Raw genomic sequence first — 6,238 nt, forward strand, 5'->3', positions numbered from 1 at the left:
ACCTAACTTATATGCCATTAAAGTTTTGTAGTGATCCGGAATATGATCCGAATCCATGATTTTTTTTTATTTATTTTTATTTATTTATTTATTTATTTATTTATTTATTTATTTTTTATTAAGGATTCATTGGTATTGCGAGGTAGGGAAACACGTCACCAGTATACTTGAGAAACAGGTGATGTTAATATATCTTTTTCAAGTGTGAATATTTCTATCGCATCATCTAGTTATTGTTATTGTTATTAATATTATTACTATTTTTAATTCTTAGTAGTAATAATACTATTGTTATATTTGCGGTTTTGTTCTTATCGTTGTTATCAGTTATCATAAGTGTTATTATTACCATTACCATTATTATTATTGTCATTCTGATCATCATTATCTGTTATTATATTTGTTGTTATCATTATCACAATTAACTTTTGAATCATTACTATTTTCTTATATTCTTACCCCCGGTGATTCTATGGATAACGAGCCCATTATTGTTATAAGAACAACTTTACTTAGTTGTTGGCTGATATCCATATAAAATCCAGCTGCAATGTAATATGATAAAAAAGGGTAGTAAATAAAAAGACAAAAGTAGTGAGACTTGATCTAACAGATAAATAATGATTGACATTGAAAGTAATATATCATTTAGGAATTAGAGTGATGAATCGGTAGATAGGTAGGTAGATATATGCAAAGATGAATAAATATGATTATAAGATTACTGTTTACGAAAATAATCTAATTAAGCATAATGGCCATAATATACGCAACATTGGTTATACTGATAAAGATAACTATGATGACTATAAGAAGAATGCAGGCAGAAATATGAGGAAAAAGCATGGAAGTCTGTAATTTTTTTCTCTCTCTCTCTTCCTCCGTGGCCACAAAGAACTCTAACTGCAGGAATATGGTAAAACGTGTGACGTCATCATATACACGCAGATGAAACTATATATCGTGTTTTTGTTTCACTGGATAAAAGCAAATCCTGAAATATCTGCTCATTGTGTTTACGGGTTATATGAGCGCTCGTTTCCCCCTTCCTACGGCTCGTGATGCACCGAGTATTTAACATGACGCCTGTTTCTCGTAAAAAATTCGCAACAATAATTTGAACTTTGATATGGTAATGTGTATACAATGAATCATCTCCAGGAACAAGTTGGTCGCAGTTCACCTTTTTCAAGGAACTTTTATGTCAGTTGTCCTTCTGTCTCCTAGCCGTTAGCCTATTAACAGCTGATGTACCTAAACAGCTATGTATTTATCTGAATAGACATCTATCTATATGTATGTACCATTTTATGTAATATACAACCATGTGTATATATATTTATGCTCATAGATAAATTGATAGGTAAATAGACATCTGTTAAATATGGGTGTTTGTATAAATAATATAAGCATATACATACATACATATGCATATATACATATATATATACATATATTTTTGCATATATATTTGTGTATATATGTATATATATATTTGTGTATATATGTATATGTATATGCATATATATATATATATATATATATATATATATATATATATATATATATTGCATATATATATGTATATATATGTTATATATGTATATATATATATATACATACATACATATATATATATATATATATATATATATATATATATATATATATATATATATATATATATATAATGTTTATATTAATATGATTACCAATAATAATCAGTGTTAATGATGATAATCTTGAAAACACAATTTTCCTTTACAAAATATAAATATCCCAACATTATTCGACACAAACGTTAACATATAATCTCTATAACTAAATACAAATTTTAAAAAATGAGATGCTATGGATTGCAACTCGTGTTTGGAAATATCAATGCACAGAAAGAAGTGATCTCTACGTGATACGTGCGATCAGCTGTTTTTCTGCTCTTTCAAAATTCAATTTTTAAGCCGCTCTGCCGTGTTCGAACTGGCGTAAACCGGCTTCGGTTTAGAGATGGTATTTCTTTTCCTATAAATTGCGGTGTTGCCTCCTACGGAGCTACAGGCTGTTCAATGATTTATTTGATATTACTATATTGAATATTCAGTATTAGATCTAAGCTCGACTGATTTTAGATATCTGATTCCATCGAATCAGACATCAAAAGAGAAACGAAAAGAGAAATCATATCTAAAGCTTTTGTAACGAAATTAACGTTGCTAGTAATTTTTTCACTATTTTGTTATCTTCGGGTAAGTAAAATTACACGTTTAAATCTTTAAGATATAGGATGCTCATTCCAGCGGTTACGGGAAACGAGACACCTTTCACGCGGCAAGAATCGAGTATTGCATTATTCCATCTTTCATAGAATGCACCTCAGGTTATCTGATTTGTGATTTGTCCTGCTCTGTCCATAAATACCGAGTGCCCACGGGGAGTGAGTGTGAAACTTCGCTATCCTTACTCATGTATGAGTAGGTAGGTAATGTCTATGGATGCTAGTAAGCGCCTAGTTGCTCACTCCTTTTGAGTGGGTCGTTGTACGAGTGGTAGAGCGGCCGTCTTGCATTCACGTGCATTGGCGGCGAGGGATCGAATCCCGATCGGAGAGGTTATAATGTTCATTAATATTAATATTAATAAGATGGGTATAAATCTAAAATTATAAACGATATATACTTTTTTTATACAAAGAATACTAAATGCTACAAAATTTTTACATTTATGTTATGCATGTGCAGGAAAATACACTTGGGTATAGTGGTGAAAAAATACTGGCACGCAATATTATTGATAAGAAGGCATTAATCATAAACTGGCACAATATGTTCAAAATGTTGCCGACACCTGGTCTAGATTTTCTCTCTTTCTCCCCCTTTCCTTCTCATCCCCCCTTTCTCAATCTCCATTTTGGTATGTTTCTTTCTCCCAATCATCCTTATTTCTGTTTTTATTTCATTCATTTTAGTCTCTTTTTTCTCCTTTATTTTGGTCTGTTCCTTTGAATCCTCCCCCCATTTCTCTGTCTTCATCTCTCATCTCTATTTTGCTTTGTTTCTTTCTATCCTCTAATAACTGTGTGTCATTATTTCTTTCTCCCCTTTGCTGTTTTTCTATCTTTACCTCCGTTTAGCTTGTTTCCTTCTCTCCTCCTTTTCTCTGTCCGTGTTTATAGCTCTATTTTGGTCTGTTCCTTTCTCTTCTCCCCTATTTTCCCGTCTTTACTATTCTGGTTCTATCCCTCTCTCATTCACACTCAGACCCAAAGAAACACAAAAGGTACATTTATGAGCTTATTTTTCAATCGCATTTTTTTTTACCATCTGTCTTTTATCTCAATCTCCATTTTGGTGTTTCTTTCTCCCAATTATCACTTGTCTGGCTTTAATGCTTTCATTTTTGTCTCTTTCTCTCTCTCCCTAGTGTTCCATTAACTAATCCCCCATTTCTCTATATCTCTTTATTTTGCTTTGTTTCTTTCTCCCTTTTCCTTATTCCGTTTCTATTTGAATCGCCGTGTTGCTATGTTCCTTTTTTCCCCTTTTCTTCTATCTCAAATTTTCTCAAATATTCTCAATTTGTCTTGTTCCTCTCTCCTCTGTCCTATTTCTTCGTGTTTATCATTTTGTTTCTCTCTCCTTCACACTCAGACTCAAAGAAACATACAGAAGCTACATTTATTGACCTATTTTTCGCTTGCCAATTGATTCTATAGGTTTATCTTAAACTCTCTTTCTCCCGGTTTACCTTCGTCTTTCTTTTTCCTCCCTTTCTCTTTTATAGAAACACAAAAAACTACTACTTTTTCAAGATCATTAGTAGCATCTTTATCACAATTATTACTACCAAATATTTACTATGTGCTTCCACCTCTGCTCTTTCAAGTATCTTTCTCCTTTCTATCTATAGAGGAATAATGTACATGGCTTAAGGCCCTATCACACTATAATTATTTTCAATTGTTGCGTTTCTGCATGAACGATATTTGGGGAAAGCCTCAGATTCAGACAGAGGAAAAAATAGACGGAAAGGTGCTAGTGTGATAGGATTTACAATTTCTCTATAATTTTGGCTTAGAGATTAAATAACAAAAATTAATTATTATATTTATAGTTACCATCATAACTACGCTTCAGATATATATAGCACATCACTGAGGACTTATAGCAGAATACGGAGGTCAATTCTCGTGTCGTGTCATTTTGTTGTTGTTTTGTCTAGTCCTTTTCTTTCTTTCTTTCTTTTTTCTTTTTTGCGTCGTAAGGGAATGGGGTGGGAATGGAGAGAAGTTGTACTTATTCCTTATTCTAATTTTTGTTTGTTTAATTATCATTTTCTTTAAATATTTACGTGTTTGTCTTCTCTCTCTTTTTTACATTTTTACTTTCATGGTATTCTCTTACCCAGTTATCTCTCTCTTTAGTTTCTCTCTCCCTCTTCTACGGTATTCTCTCACAGTCGTCTCTCTCTCTCTCTCTATTTTCTATCTTTCTCTTTTCTCTGTCTCCCCCTCTCTCTTTCTCTACTTTCTCTGTCGCCCTCTCTTCTCTTTCTCTGTTAGTTCTTTATCTCTCTCTCTCTCTCTCTCATTATTTCGATCTGTTTCTTTTACTCCTCTCCCATTTCTCATCTTTTTTGTATTATCAACTCTTGTCTTGTCTTTTCTCTTTTCTTTATTATTTATTCATTTATTTACTATTATTATGATTATTATATTATTAGTGGTCGGTGTTGTTTACGTGGTCTTTTTCTCTTCTTTTGTTCTCTACGTTTGTAATTCTATGGTATTTTTTAAAAATAGTTATCTCGCTCTCTCTTTTCTCTGTTTCTCTCTCTCTCTACCTCCCTCCTTCTCTACCCTAATCTCTCTTCTTTGTCTCTCGTTATCATGTTTTTATATCAATCTCCATTTTGATGTTTCTTTCTCCCTATTATCCTCACTTCTCTGTCTTTATTTCTTTAATCTTAGTCTCTCTCTTTCCTTTATTTTAGTCTGTTCCTCTTACCCCCTTTTCTCTGAAGTTTATCTATTTTTTGTTTTGCTTCTCTCTTCTCTCTCCCCATCTCTGTCTTAATTTGTATTTCCATTTTACTCTGTTCTCTTTTTCCTTTTCCTGATTCTCTATCGTTATCTTATATCTCCATTTGCTTGTTTCTCTCTCCATTCCCCCTTTTCTCCGTCTTTATCATGTTGGTTCTCTCTCTCTCTCCTTCACACTCGGACACAAAGATACACAGAAACTATATTTATGAACTTATTCTTCGTTTGCCAATAAATTTTGTCGGTTTATCTTTATCTCTCTGTCTCCTCCCTTCCTCTTCCTATCTCTTTTCAGCAGGGAAAAGTAACTACTGTTTTGTTTTCTTACATCATTAATAGAATAATCATTATTACTACTACTACTATATTATCTTCGACACTCTCTCGCTCTCTGTTCTTCTAGCTATCTTTCATTCTTTCTCTAATAATAACTACAACACATGAATTCTTTGTCTTTTTATTTAGAAAATACATGACTGTTGAGATTACTACGGGTTGTTAGTCTATTCCACATGACTGATGACTTAAAAAAAGGCAACTCTCAATTCGCCATTATTAGTAGCATTTTCATCTTTATCATCATCACTACTTCTATATTTACGCTTAATTCCCTATCTATGGCATTTTCTTACACCTCTCCCTCTCTTTTTTCTCTATTTTCTTTGTCCCTCTTTTTTTGTTCTGTTTTCTTTACCTCCCGTTCCGTCCGTCTGCCTCCTTCTCCTTCCCTACCCCCATCCATCTCTCTCCTTCATGGGTCATTATCATCTGTCCTTATCTTAATCTCCATTTTGATCTGTTTTTAAGTCTTTCACTGCAGTCTCTCTCTCTTCTTTCTTTTAGTCGTTTTCTTTTCTCTGTCTTTATTTCATATATCATTATGCTTTGCTTCTTTCTCCAATTTCCCTGTTCTCTTATTAATTGTATCTCTCCTTCACAGTCATACCCGAAGAAATATACAGAAGCTACATTTAAAACCTTATTAATCGGTTGTCCATGAATTCTTTGGATTTATTTTCCTCTTTTCTCCCTTCCTTTCTGTTTTATGCATACACAAAAGAAACTACTGCATTTTTCTTTTACAAGATCATCTACTTCCATCACCGACAATCCATCTCTCAGTTCTAGTTAACTACCTTCCTTCTCTCTCTGCATATATATATTCTATTATATTAACTGCTAACAATTTACATTTCTATTCTT

This window comes from Penaeus vannamei, chromosome 34, assembly GCF_042767895.1.
Source record: "Penaeus vannamei isolate JL-2024 chromosome 34, ASM4276789v1, whole genome shotgun sequence".
NCBI classification, from domain to species: Eukaryota; Metazoa; Arthropoda; class Malacostraca; order Decapoda; family Penaeidae; genus Penaeus; species Penaeus vannamei.